This window comes from Natrix helvetica (assembly GCF_964273705.1).
Source record: "Natrix helvetica genome assembly, chromosome: 2".
Classification (NCBI taxonomy): Eukaryota; Metazoa; Chordata; class Lepidosauria; order Squamata; family Natricidae; genus Natrix; species Natrix helvetica.
This window is the reverse complement of record NC_138552.1, coordinates 112,587,058-112,602,724: the sequence shown is the minus strand read 5'-3', so window position 1 is coordinate 112,602,724 and position 15,667 is coordinate 112,587,058. Positions and strand designations below refer to the sequence as shown.

Here is a 15,667-nt window from a genome sequence, read left to right as displayed (position 1 = left end):
TGCCATTAAGGCCAAAATCGAAAAATCCTCTGATGATGCCAAATGCAGACTCTGCAAAGAAGTTGATGAAACTGTTGACCACATACTCAGCTGCTGTAAAAAAATCGCGCAGACTGATTATAAATTGCGGCACAATTCAGTAGCACAAATGATCCACTGGAATTTGTGCAAAAATTATAATATTAAAACAACAACAAACTGGTGGGAACATAAGCCTGAAAAAGTCACCGAAAATCAGATGGTCAAGATCCTATGGGATTTTCGTATACAAACAGACAAAATACTAGCGCATAACACACCAGACATCACACTGGTTGAGAAAAATAAGGTTACAATCATAGACATCGCAATACCAGGTGATAGCAGGGTCGACGAGAAAGAACATGAAAAAATCGCGAAATACCAGGACTTAAAAATTGAAATTCAACGATTATGGCACAAACCAGCAGTGGTAATTCCAGTGGTAATCGGCACACTGGGTGCTATTCCAAAAGCACTGGAATTACATTTAAAACAGTTAAAACTTGACAAAATCACCATCAGTCAAATGCATAAAGCTGCACTGCTTGGATCTGCACGTATATTACAAAAATACGTTACGACGTCCTAGGCCCCTAGGTGGGGCCCGATTAGTAATCAATGCCAAATCCGGCGAATCAACTGGCCGCTGTGATACAATCGTATAATAATAATAATAATAATAATAATAATAATAATAATAATAATAATAATAATAATAATAATAATAATAATAATATGATAATGATAGAAGAAAGACCAGTTTGAATGTAGCTTGGATTGATTACAAGAAAGCATTTGACTCCCTGCCATGTTTTTGAATAATCAATTAACAACTAAGTTATTATAGAATATATCTCCATATGAGGGATCCTTACTGCTTTCTGAGCTTGGTTATTTTCTTGCTGACATTTCATTACCCAAACTAGGTAACATCATCAGTTCTAGTAAGGAGTGGGGGTTGCCCTCAACTTTTATTCTAGTGGCTTGCCCTTTCATTGTTGTGGGGGTGATCTTTTAGAGGTTCTTTAGTTGGGCTGTTTATTGTTGGCTTGTTTGGCAGTTCCTTAATTGGGGTATTGTTTACTTGATTTAATGTATTGTTTACTTGATTTAATGTCTGATGTTAAGGTCTATGCTTATCTGGGTGCTGATTGCTGGTGGGGAGTTGATTTAGTCTTTTTGTTCCCTTTTTGGCTTGTTGATTGTCTCTTTTGCATAGTATATAGGTATTGTTTATGTCTATGTGTTTATTGATAGCTAATTTGTCAGAGTGCCAGGCTTCTAGAAATTTCCTAGTGTTTTTGGACTTGGCTTGGTCTAGGATGGTAACAATTTCTCAGTTGAAAATATGGTTGTGAAATTAAAGAGTTTTCATCATTTCTTCTGACGGCTAGTTGTTGTTCATGGATGCGCTCTGCCAGACGTCTGCCTGTTTGTCTACATAGTGGTTGTTGCAGTCATTACATTGTATGTTGTATATGGCTCTTGCTTTTCTTCTAAGGCTGCTAGGTCTTTTGGTTTACTTACAATGTTTTGAACGGAGCTAGTTGTCTTGTGTGCTATGTTGATTCCATGTGGTTGTAGTAATCTGTTGGTGATTTCTGAGGTGTTCTTCTGTATGGCAGTGTTAATCTTTTTAGGGCTTGTGTTGGTAGTGCTGTATTGGGTTGGGTGCTCCGGTACTTTTTGATGAAGTTGCATGGATATCCATTTTGTTGGAATATGTTGTATAGATGCTTTCTTTCCTCTTTTGCTGTTCAAGGTTGCTGCAGTGAATTTGTCTTCATCTAAATAAAGTTTCTCTTATGGGAGGTTGCTTTGGTAGTGGAGCACTTAGTTGGTGTGGGTGGTTTTTCTTTATACTTGTGTTTCTAGTTTGCCATTGTGGTCTCTGTTGATCAGGATGTTTAGGAAGAGTAGTGAATTGTTGTTTTCTTCTTCTCTGGTAAATTGGATTCCTTTGAATATGTTATTGATGGTTCTGTGGGTATTCTGTTATTGGTCCTTTTTATTATAGTGAAGGTGTTGCCTACATATCTGTTCCATATTTTGATTTGTATTTGTGGAAGTGATGTTACCTAGTTTGGGTAAGGAAACATCTGCAAGAAAACAACCAATATAAGAGAGCATCAAGGACTCCTCATTTCAACTCTGAACTACAGGACTTATGGATACTTCCATATTCTTAGGAGCTTGTTGATTTATATATCAGTGGTTGGACTAATTTTTTAGCATTTTCAAATATATTCAGAAAAGAAAATGGCACAATTACAGTTCTTGTTTGGGAAAGTTAGGAGGCTGGTTCTGCCTGGCAGCAATCATGCCAATTGAGAATTTCAGCACTGTCTCTTCCAAGGGGGGACTTTTAGTCATGCTGCTCTTTTCCTCACGCGTAGAATTCTGTACATTATCCTAAAATACAGGCATCCTGGTTGTTAGATAGGGTGAACGGATGAGACAGAACTCAGGCTTCAGTGACAACAAACAGCTCTTTATTCGATAACTATGTACAGATCCAGCGCTGGCCTGTCTTGACAGCTAGCCCTTTTATAGGGAGCTGTCAGACGGCTCAGCCAATCGGCTTTCAGTATTTTCCCGCCGGAATGGAGGTCCTTGGTTGAGCCTATTGCTCCAGTCTCAATATGTAACACTGGTACTGTTAAATAATTTCACATTTTTATCAAACCCTCTGAAGCTGGCAAGCTGAGAAAACAACAAACGTGAATTTCTCAATTACTTATATGTGAAATGCATGCATTCATATGTGCAAACTGCATTACTAGTAATATGATTACTGAGGGAGTTCAACCAATCTCATTGTACATATGTTGTGCACTGACAATACAGAATTATTATTATTATTATTATTATTATTATTATTATTATTATTATTATTATTATTATTATTATTATTATTACTACTACTACTACTTCTACTACTACTACTACTACTACTGATTAGGACATTTAGATGGTAAAACATTAAAAATGAATCATATCAAAAGCAAGTGTTGAGAAAAACATTATATTATTTAATCAAATGAGATGCCTTCTATCAACCAATGTAAGATAAGGTTCCTTAATTGCAACTTCTATTGAGAGTTTTCATGTATTCAATTAAACCCTCAGTTTAGAAAATAATCTAACCAATTAAAAAAATTGAACTATAATACTGGAACAGTTCAAGATATACTTTAGCGTATTTTTCTCACAATAAATAATGTGTTATAATGAGGTAATTGGGTCTTTATTTTTGGTGTTCTGGGTAGCTCTAACCTGGATTATTGTTTTATATATGACTTCTCTGATGTCAGTATAATTAAACTAACTACATAAAATACAACATAAATTATCTTTACCCCAAATACTCAGGAAGGGTATGCTCTATTTCAGGAGTGTCAAACTCAATTTCATTGAGGGTTGCATCAGGGTTGTGTTTGACTTCGGGGGGGGGGGGCATGGCCAGGGTGGCCAGCGCAGTCCTCCTGAGCTCCTTTTTACTGGCAGAGGGTTGCAGGAGACTGTGGCAGCTGAAAACGGAGCTCAGGAGCCAATTTTTGCTGGCAGAAGCACCGTGGGCCGGTCTTTCGCTGTTTTCAGGGCAGTCCCACAGATGTAAGTATCCCATGGGCCAGATCCAGCCCCCGGCCTTGAGTTTGACATCCATGCTCTATTTCATATACACGTAATGATTTAAATTACACTCCAGAAATTTCTCCAATTTGCTTCTCTGATGCTTTCTACTGACTCTTTTTAATTGTTGTCATGTTTCATTTTATTTCCTTCCATGTTATAAGAAAAATAATTACATGTAGAAATCTAAAATCAGTTCTAAAAACTTATATACTATACATCAAACTATAGAACATTTTTTGCTTTATCTATATCCTTGATTGCATTACATGTATTCTAAATGAACTGAGAAGTTGTAAAGGAAACATACACAAAATAAATGATCTGTATCCCTACCATTCTTAACATTGGCTTAATGTCTGCAGGTAATGATTGTGGTGACTTCCACAGCAAAGCTCTATATTAATGCCACTATTATCAACTAAATGAAACAAAATCCATTATTGGATATTTCTCCCAATGTACATGCAACCATTATATGCATGACATAAACAATGCAAAGTTAAGAAATGATATGTTCCTTTATATTGGTTTGGACAGTTACAGATGATCTTTAGTCATGAGATATAACACTGGAAAATAAGAATTAAAATACAAATTGCAGATATATTAAAAAGGTTAGTACTAAAGCATTGGACCAGGAGTCTATGAAATATAGTACACATTTGTTTATCCATGCCTATGGAATGTGGTATAAAGCAAGGCCTTTTTTAGTGAACTATGTAAAGAGCATATAAATATATATAAGGGTAGCAAGTTGTCAAGTAACTGGGTTATTTTGGAATTTGGATGGTTAGCAAGGCTTTAAATCTGGCCTGATGACTATTAAAAAGGTCAGTACAATTATGCAGTACTATAGTTTGGCCCACATAAAACACATTGTAGGGGTTTAAATGAGTTTTCCAATGCCAAAATAATTCATGTCACAAAAATTTATATTTAATACACTACCAGAAGATGATAATGCTTCTTGCCAGAGAGGTTAACTATGGTAGGTTTCTAAGTAAATAGAGAAGAGTTCTTATTTACTAAGAAAATAGTGACTCTAGGGGCATCTCCAAACTGCTACCTATTTTTCTCTTTAGAAATGTAATCCGTCATACAACAAACTCCCTAATTCCATCTACCCAAAGAGTATCATAATTTAACCTTAATTTGCTCATTCATTAAATGTAACACCACTAGTCACTACACCAGAATTTTATAGGTTTCTCCTGATTCAGGTGTTACCAGAAAAAGAAAACTAAATTCCAACAGCAAACTGAAGAAATTTTACCTCTAAACTTCTATGACTGCTACTAGTATCTTCACACATTAGTAGCAATGCAATGCATTTATACGTTGCATAAAACTAAAACCAAAGGAAAAAAACAGCCAAGGAAAACAATCAAGGAATTCCAATCATTCCAAGGCATTTGGAATGACTTTCCAGCCAAATAGGATGATCAACATAGCTAATATACACTATCATAAAGTAATAAATTAAAACAAACCTATTAATACATGATTGAAAGTACATTTTAACTTATCTACTGCCCCTGCAGAGATTCATACCAATAGCCAGTCTAAAACAAAATTACCCAGTGTTCTTCCACTTGCACACATAGGATTTCATCCAGGAGGAATATGAAATCATGTGTGCGCCTTGCTGCGTATGTTGGAGCAGATTTAGCTGACTGATTAAAAATTGAACAACCTCAGCATATACAACAAGTCTAGTACAATCCAACAGCAACCCAAATATTCCTCCAGGGAATTCAGCCTGGAGGAATGTTAAAACTGGATTAGTACTTCAATGTGACCCCAGTAAACCAAATGCAGCAGCAACCAGTTGAAAGAAGCAGACTAGGAAAATAATCATGGATGAAGGGACCCCAACTGATCTATTATTAAAAAGCAACTTCTTTAGCTAGAAGGCTATCTTTTTTGTCACTGTGATTTCAACCAGCAGTGGCCACTTTAGCGCCTTCAACATATTCTCAAATTCCTATCATTTCACGGCCATATATGTAAACACCAGGGGTGGGTTGCTGCCGTTTTTATTACTGGTTTGCAACACGTGCACAACACGTGTGCAACATGTGCACAACATGCACATACGCTGTTCAATGTAAATTATTCTTCGCGCATGCACAGAACAATTTACAGTGAACTGCGCACGTGCAGTCACTAAAAACTAAAATGGCGGCAGGCCAGCAGCAGTGAGGGAACCAGTTCAGGGGCGTGACCCAGGTCTGAATTCCACTACTGGTTTGGCCGAAGCAGGCCAAACCAGGAGCAACCCACATCTGGTAAACACAACAACACATTTCTCAATCACAGGATCAAATAAAAGCAGCAGCAAAGCTTATCTTTTCTCTGCGTACATAACAGAAACCCAAGAAGCAAACACCCCAAAATAAAAAAATCTTTGGCATCAAATGAGTCTTTGGTAGAAAATGAGACTGACTATAAATCCCAGAGTTCCCATGAAGATGTTTATATATGAATTATCTTATTGGCTCTTATTATTTTTATGAAAATGGGACAATAAAAATAGCCCTTGCTATGATATTTTCTGGAAAGAAAAGAATCCTTTATTACAGTTTATTTTTCAATATTATTTAACCTATTCATATTGTACTTGGTAGAAATATGTATTTAATATATTAATCAATATTTCATTAGATGTATTAGAGTATTAGATGTAACTTACATCATATGATAAAAATATGAACATATTCAATCTTATGTAGAGCTTCTGGAAACCTGTCTGGTCCTGGAAATAAAATGGTATGGTTTTTATGCTACAGAGCATACTTTCTCATCCTTGTAGATTAAAAAGAACTTCTTCTCCCATCCCTTTTTTAAAAAGACACTAGCATGTACTCTAATAATTGGAATTTTTAAAAAAAAACAAGTGACACTTTTTTTTATTCCTGTAGAAGATATTTTTCTTGGGGAAGGAAGCGGGGAGAGGGGGGAAAGAGAGAGAGACAAGACACAGAGAGAGACAAAGAGAAACAGCTGAAGCTATTTGTTACTTGCACATTAAATCTCCATTTAAAAAAAAGTGTTTGAATTCATAGTAGAGAAATGCAAATTTGATTTAATAAATATAAAAGAGCCCTGATAGGAAGATTCCCATAATTGGAGTATAGCAATTATTTCAAAGGAAAAACGGAATGGAGAGATGGGAGTTATAGTTATGCATGCCTGCTTGGAGATGGGAATAGGCATTAATAGGTTAAACGTCAACATGTAAATGATGATATTATGCAAGTACTACTACCCATATACTTATGTCAGACATTATCATAAATATGCGGTTGCACTGTTTCTTGTGTGTTGCACATAGACCATTACTTAGTATGAATTCTTTAGATATTATCTGTGCACAGAACATTAATTAATATGCATTCCCATTGATAATATTTATCAGGAAACAAAAGAATGAATATAAATATATATATTTAAAGGAAAAACTTTTGAAAGGAATATGGATGCTAAGAAAATTGTTTCACAGTGTCCAATGTTTATCTAGACCAGTGGTGGGCAACCCGCGGCTCGGGAGCCACATGCGGCTCTTTACACCCTTTAATGCGGCTCTTCTGTGTGCCGGGTGCCCGCTCCCCTCCCTCCTCTCGGGCTTCGGAGGGAAGCTTCTGCAAAAGCCCGGGCGAGTGACAACCAATTTTGGTCCTATGACTGCAGAATGCTGCAAAATACCATAAATGCAGGCCAGTTATTGAGTGTTTCAAATGTGATTGGAACACTCAACAAGGTGACCACAGTGTGTGTGTGTGTGTGTGAGTGAGAAAGACAGACAGAGAGAGGAACAGAGAGAGGGAGTGAGGGAGGGAATCAGAGAGAGACTGACAGACAGACAGACACACACAGACAGACAGAGAGAGACAGAGAGGGGGAGGGAGGGAGAGAAAGACAGAAAGACAGAGAGACACACACAGAGTGAGTGATTAAGTGAATGAGTGAGAGACAGACACACCCACATACACAGAGTGACAGAGAGAGAGGAAGGGAGGGGAGAGAGACAGAGGGAGAGACAGAGACAGACACACACACACACAGAGTGAGTGAGAGACAGACCGACACACACACACACAGAGTGACAGAGATGGGGGAGGGAGGGAGAGAGAGACAAAGAGCCAGAGAGAGAGAGAGAAAGAAAAAGAAAAAAAGAAAGTGGGAGAGAGAGATGAAATTAAAAAACAACAACATACAAACCTGACTTACTCAAACTATCCAAGGAAATGCAAGGCCAATGTTCACATTAGTGGTTGTGACTTTGTCAGTCAATGTCAGGATGTAATTTTCTCTACATTGTAAGGCAAATTTTACGGAATTTAACATTATCGATAAATAATATCGTTCTAAAGTTTTTGTTTTATTAGTTGTGTTATTTGTATCCTCCCGACCTATGTGGATACTTGCATGCAGAATATTCTCAATAAAAACTTATTGAAACTAAAAACAGTGTACCATCCTATGTATTTTCGGTTTTAAAAATGTGGCTCTCAAAGTAAATTTCAATCGTGGTTTTGGCGAGATTTGGCTCAGTTGAAAAAAAAGGTTGCCCACCACTGATCTAGACTATAATCTTGAATTCAGATCTGCTTTGTTAGAAACAAGTGTGCAGTGTTTCTATGGTGATAATTTTTAATAAGCCTTTTGCCAATGAAAATATCTGTGATAAAATGAACACAGATTTTTTTTAAAGGATGAAGGCAGGAAAGGAAACCAAAATACATACATGGTATAAGGGATCAAACTCGGGTACATTCGTTAGTTACAGCTGCACCTTTCTTCCTGTCTCATATGGGAGGGGAGAGGGTATACATTTTTAGGAGTTCTGCATAGAGTAGAGTAGAAACCGCCCCCGTTTCATATTTCTGAGATCTATTCTTCAAATGCTACAGCTGTTTTCTCTTAAATGAACAGCTATTTAAAATATATATTAATACATTTAAAGATTCTGTGCCCAGCACAAACCGCTTAACCAATTTTTTCCTTCTGAAATTCTGTGCCTTCCTCCAGTGCTAAATTCCTAAACCAGTTAGGGGATATGGCTTTAAAAATTAATGTGTGTTATTATGAACAGAGAAGCAAGATTAATGGGCTGTGAAAATAACCTTGGGAAACAGGAGGAGGAAGAACTGCAGCCTAGACAATGGTCAGACAAAAGATACCTCATCCCGAAAAAGGAACAGGGGTGTGTAAAGCACCTCAGAAGAGGAACCCCCCCCCCCAATTTTCTGGGAAGGGAGGGCATGAGAGGGAAGGACTGCTTTGAGGTAATATTTTGTTACTGTAAGCTCACAATAAAGATAGAATTAGTATTCATGGTTTTGGTTTCTTGTTTGGATTGTCTCAAAGGGCTCTCACATAAAGTCATAAATAAGTCATTTCCTCACACGTTTGGATTTTATATTTAATCGGGGAAACAGATGATTAAGCAAATATAGATTTTGACATTCGTTCCAGTAGAAGAGAATATCGGTACCTCAAGGTTGAACTATGGAGTTTTTGGTGCTCTCAAAGCTGGTTGTTTGCAGATATTTCATTACCTAACTAGGTAACATCATCAGTACTAGCACTGATAATTGGTATTAATTTTCTGTTACCATCCACAAGTACATATATATATTTGCTTCCTATGGCAGTCCTTTTATTGTTTATGTAGATGTACAGTACATAACATGTGTGTGTGTGTGTGTGTGTGTGTGTGTGTGTGTGTGTGTGTGTATTGAAAACTGTAAATTGGAAGAAATCGCATCCCAAGACAGAAAAGAGTGAAGGTTAAAGGAAAGTTTACATGTGATATGTCAGTCCAATCTAAAACTGTCAATACTGATACTGGGCATTGATCATCAGAGCCTGGAAAAATCAAGTTCTGAAAAACCAATCAGTAGCAGGAAAATTCCTCTATCAAGTGAACTTAAAAACAAGAAAGAATATAGCAGCTGTGTTTTGTCTTTGTTTTGAATTTTTTTTCTCTAAGAGGAAGAAATATTTCTTCCACAGATGGATAAATGCCAAGTAAGGAAGAAACCTGAATCAAAAAAAAAATGCTGGATTGGAGATAGGATAATAAGTAAGTAAAAAGCTGACTCTAAAGTTATATGAGATATTAAAATTTGAGTATGCCTATTGAAAAATCATCTGAGTTGTACCGATTTCTTTATTTGCATTTGTTTTTCTATTTCCTTCTGTTCTTGTTTTCTATTTGTACATAATCTTGCCTGGAAAGCAGTCAGTTGAAACCAATCTCTTCAAGTTAGTTTCACCGTTTTTCTTTTTGTTTTCATTTCTCCCTTTGACTTTCACTCACATTAATTGCTTAATCTTGTTATCCATAATAAAAGGCTTGAATTTCTTTACTGAATCAACCCACTCATTCTCGTACATTGACCACCAGGAGGCACCGTGTGACTGGTTTCATCCTTATTTGGAACACTCTTCATCCTCCATTAAGCTTAAGCACCTCTGAAAAGTCAAGGGACAATTTACTACTCAACTACTTGAAAAGTAAACCAATCCAGAGAGGGACAGGTTCTGGAAGAGAATGGATGGTGGGCAGCAGAACAAGCGGGAAAGAGGGAAGATTCAATTACATAATTGTGGGTGAAGGATCTGCAGAATCCTCCTGGGTGTCATCATTTCCTTGTGCATTCTTGGCCAAGCACACAACCACAATACAAAAACTATAAAAAGTAACTTCAGAATTGATCCTAGAAAAAACAGAGTAGTTTACATTTTGATTGATAGAAACAGGTCAGTTTTATTTCAAGGTTAAAAAAAGGGTAAAGGAGTCCCTTTACTCTGCTAGTAGTTGCTGACTTTAGGAGGCAGTGCTCATCTCCATTTCTGTAAGCCATTGAGCCAGCTCTGTCCAAAGACATTTCTGTTACCTTCTCACCAAAGTGATACCTATTTATCTACTCACATTTATTTATTTCAAACCACCAAAAATACAGAAAAGAAGATTACTCATAAGGATACCATATTTTTCGGAGTATAAGATGCACCTTTTTCCCTCTTTTGGAAAGCTCTTTAACTGATTGATGAGAATTGCATTGATCACGTGCTGTGCCAGCAGAGAGAAAGTCTTAGGTGCTGCAGATTGTCAGCAATTTCCTTCTCCAGCCCATGGATAAATACACCTGGAAACATCTACCTGCCTACCTAGTCTCTCTCTCTCTCTCCCTACCTATCTACTGTATTTCTCTCTCTCTCCCCCTCTATCTACCTACATACTTACCTACTCTCCCTCCCTCCCTCCCTCCCTATCTACTGTATTTCTCTCTCTCTCCAATTCTCTCTATCATTCTACCTACCAAACTACCTACTCTCTCTCTCCCTACCTATCTACTGTACTCTCTCTCTCTTTCTCTATCTCTATCCCTCTACCTACCTACCTACACCCTCTCTGTCTCCCTACCTACCTACTGTATCTCTCTCTCTCTCTCTCTCTCTCTCTCTCTCTCTCTCTCTCTCTCTCTCTCTCTCTCTCTCTCCCTTTATCTACCTACCTACCTACCTACTCTCTCTTCCTACCTACCTACTGTATTTCTCTCCCTCTCTCTCCCTCTGTCTACTTACCTACTTTTTTTAAATTTGCCTCTTCAAAACCTTGGTGCGTCTTATACTCCGAAAAATACAGTATTTAATTTCAACATGATTGACCTTTTTAATAGTGCTGAATTTAAATATATGCAGAAGTGATAATATTCATGCAAATGAACACCACCAAGAAATCCAAACTTTTGTTTGTGTGTGTGTGTGTGACTGCTAATAATAATAGATCTGGCATGCTTTACAGATCATTTAAAAGGATCAAAACACAAAGATATGGGAATTCATCATTTTAAAGTATTCTGGTATGTTTTCAAGCTTTTGTTGTAATAGCTTGCTTTAAATATGCAGCTGCTTTAATGAGTCAACTTGAAAAAAGCTTGCTTTTTTTTAAACAGACCATACTTTTCCCCCTTTCAAATGACCAAGTAGTTTTCTGAAAAGGTGAAAACTATTCTACCAATTTCTCATTTTAGGACTAACACATTTTTCAGAGTAGATTAGTAAAATGCAGGAATTAAAGTCAATGAAAAATGACTAATACACATTACAAAAGCCCAAGGCTACCAATAGTGCACTCTACCCAGGTTCAAATGATGGCCACTTATCCCTTCTAAAGTGATGGTTGAAATGTACTGGTACTGACACAGTGAATTAACTAACGTTGTTGCTTTAGGCCATCCAGTTTAGATGTTCTTTTCCTCTAAAGAAACTGTGCTGCAAGTCTGTAACTTGATTGGAATAACATGATTTGACTGAGTCAACCATTCCCTTAGCCCAGTGGTGGGCAACCCGCGGCTCGGGAGCCACATGCGGCTCTTTACACCCTTTAATGCGGCTCTTCTGTGTGCCGGGTGCCCGCTCCCCTCCCTCCTCTCGGGCTTCGGAGGGAAGCTTCTGCAAAAGCCCGGGCGAGTGACAACCAATTTTGGTCCTATGACTGCAGAATGCTGCAAAATACCATAAATGCAGGCCAGTTGTTGAGTGTTTCAAATGTGATTGGAACACTCAACAAGGTGACCACAGTGTGTGTGTGTGTGTGTGTGTGTGTGAGTGAGAAAGACAGACAGAGAGAGGAACAGAGAGAGGGAGTGAGGGAGGGAATCAGAGAGAGACTGACAGACAGACACACACACACACAGAGACAGAGAGAGACAGAGAGGGGGAGGGAGGGAGAGAAAGACAGAAAGACAGAGAGACACACACAGAGTGAGTGATTAAGTGAATGAGTGAGAGACAGACACACCCACATACACAGAGTGACAGAGAGAGAGGAAGGGAGGGGAGAGAGACAGAGGGAGAGACAGAGACAGACACACACACACACAGAGTGAGTGAGAGACAGACCGACACACACACACACAGAGTGACAGAGATGGGGGAGGGAGGGAGAGAGAGACAAAGAGCCAGAGAGAGAGAGAGAAAGAAAAAGAAAAAAAGAAAGAAAGTGGGAGAGAGAGATGAAATTAAAAACAACAACATACAAACCTGACTTACTCAAACTATCCAAGGAAATGCAAGGCCAATGTTCACATTAGTGGTTGTGACTTTGTCAGTCAATGTCAGGATGTAATTTTCTCTACATTGTAAGGCAAATTTTACGGAATTTAACGTTATCGATAAATAATATCGTTCTAAAGTTTTTGTTTTATTAGTTGTGTTATTTGTATCCTCCCGACCTATGTGGATACTTGCATGCAGAATATTCTCAATAAAAACTTATTGAAACTAAAAACAGTGTACCATCCTATGTATTTTTGGTTTTAAAAATGTGGCTCTCAAAGTAAATTTCAATCGTGGTTTTGGCGAGATTTGGCTCAGTTGAAAAAAAAGGTTGCCCACCACTGCCTTAGCCCTATCCAATGGTAACATTTAATTACAAGGGAGCAATGTCCTCCCAGTCATCACAATGGAAGCTGAACAGCTGCCAAATTTTGACTTTTTGGGTGACAGCAAATGAAGAAAGGTAATAGAAGTCCTTGTGGCAACTGGATTGGGATTAGTAGCACAGTGTATGAAGTTGGTTGGTAGCATATGTACCCCTTTCTGGTCTCTTTTCCATCTGCACTCAGTGGATATCAAGTGAAAAAGTGGCAGAGCACCTAAGAGTTCTGCCTTGTTTAGAACTTTCCTTTAGAAGTAGGGAAACAAATGTTAACACTTTATTAAACCACTCAGTCCTATTTGTATGATACATTAATCAAGGTGATTTAATTTAGCTCTAATCAGCTACCTGGGATTAACTGACAGGTTATAGGTGAAATCCTTGACTCAGCTGGGTAGAAAAACCCCTTGACCTAGTTGTGTATGTCATATGAACAGGCTTGTTTTCAGAGAACCAGCTGTCAGCAATGGCCAAAGTATGAAAGATAATAAAAAACCTATAAATCAAGTTGTGAGCAACCCGTGTCCCCCAATATTCCTTCCTTCTTTTCCCCGACAGAATCATGTTTTTTGGAAGGAATCATTTAGGTTCCTGAGTTTTATCCTTGGTTAGAATAATAGAATAACGAGAGTTGGAAGGGACCTTGGAGGCAGTGGTGGGATACGACCGGTATGCCCTGGTGCCTGCTGGGAGTACCAGGTACTGTTCCGGTACGGTGTTCCAGAGGGCCCACCCGCCTGCCCCCTCCCCTTACCTCTATTTGAGCTGACCGGGGCATTTGCGCATGAGCATGGGGCATACAGCGCCTGCGCAACGCTCCACCAAGCAGCTGGAGCCGGAACCCACCACTGCTTGGAGGTCTTCTAGTCCAACTGCCTGCTTAGGCAGGAAACCCTATAGCATTTCAGACAAATACTGTTTCCCTGTGACAAACTAGATGGAAATTTTCCTGAAAGATGACAGTTTAGCAAAGGAAAACCATCCCCAGTAATTTCTTCCATTATTCAACTTTATATGTTTTAATGACACAACTTTCATTCCAACATATAACTCCCATTATCCTTGTTGCCTTTCTTTATATTTCTTCCAGTTAAGTGCCCTTCCAAACCTGGATACAGTATCAGTCCAAGCCTGAATAAATGTCATACTCAAGCCCAGAGATACAGTATCAGTCCAAGCCTGAATAAATGTCATACTCAAGCCCAGAGACAAGATAGCAAGATCCATTTGAGTCCAATCCTTTATTTGCGTACACCTAATGAACAGAATGCTGCCAAACAAAACCTATAATCTTCTTACCTACCAGATATATCCTGAGAGATTCTAGGGGGTGGCTACCCTGAACCTCTTCTCCCCACCCTCATCCAGCTACAGACTGTGAAGTCTCTTAATCTGGACCTCTTTTTGGGAAGGTTCTGCATTGCCAAAAATCTCCCCCATTGCTCCTGCAGGTGCATCACAACATAATGGTCCTATTGTTGCTGAGTACAGGTCTGTTGAGATAAGGAAAAAGTCTCCCTTCTGACTCCAGTAGTCTCATGGGGTGGACCATATCTCAGGAAAATCCCCAAAATTTTCCAGGAGTAGAACAGAGACGGAAGGCAGGGCTTAGGGTAAAAAATATTCTAGGTTACACTCTAATTAAGTTGTATGTCATGCCAGAGTCTATCAGAGTTTGCAACTGTATTTCTACCTGAGTTTGAAGAGTACATAAATGCCTAAATATTTGACTAAAGTTCCACATGTCTAGGATACACTTGATTTCTGAGTGCCCTTGAAATTAAGACTCATTGTTTGAGTGACACTTTTTCTGACAATCCAGATGTTGCAAAAAACCTCCACAAATACTTTAAGTCCTCCACTGACATCCAGACAGTCTGCATTAAATCAGATCTGGGTACCAATGGAAGACTTACAATGAGAAACTGGCAGAAGGAGGAAGGAAGGAAACAATTACTCACTTTTCTTCTTCCCTCTTCCTACATCCTCACATAAGAGATATCAGAAGTGGAGTATATCTGCTGAATGGGTTTCCTCATTATTACACCTGACAGTCCCTGTTTAAGCTGGTAAATGAAGCCTCTTTTTCATGCCAGGCAACATCCTAAAGTAACTAACAGCTGAAAATCAGTAATATTGCACTGCGTGCTACCTTATTGGAAGTGAAGGGTTTCACAGTTGGTGGTCACTTGCTTGACTAGATCATTAATATTAATCCTCAGGCAATAAGGCTGTTACTCAGTAATGAAGGTTTGTGGCTGCTGCAGCTACTTTAGCAATGGCTGCCAGATTTTGGGTCAAGATTGTTATGGGACTTTGTGATAGTGATAGTTAATTTTGTTCCACCTAGTAGTTTATCTGGTTTATTTTGGAGTAAACTGATCTATCTGTATCACAAATTGATTCAAAGCACAGGCTTTTTTGTGACACTGAGAATATAGGTAGAAAAATATAGGTAGTAAAATTTTGTTTTCAGATTTCATGCCAAGCATGGCAATAAATCTGGTCTTTCCAGACACTATGAAACTCACAGATGTGGCACAATCAGATTTACTG

At 38.3% G+C, this 15,667-nt stretch overlaps 1 protein-coding gene across 1 annotated transcript in view; it reads right to left on the bottom strand.

The window, feature by feature from the left end:
• Window positions 1–15,667, bottom strand: part of ADGRL3 (adhesion G protein-coupled receptor L3) — a 586,346-nt gene that overhangs the window by 339,986 nt on the left and 230,693 nt on the right. The gene's annotated exons all lie outside the window — the stretch shown is intronic.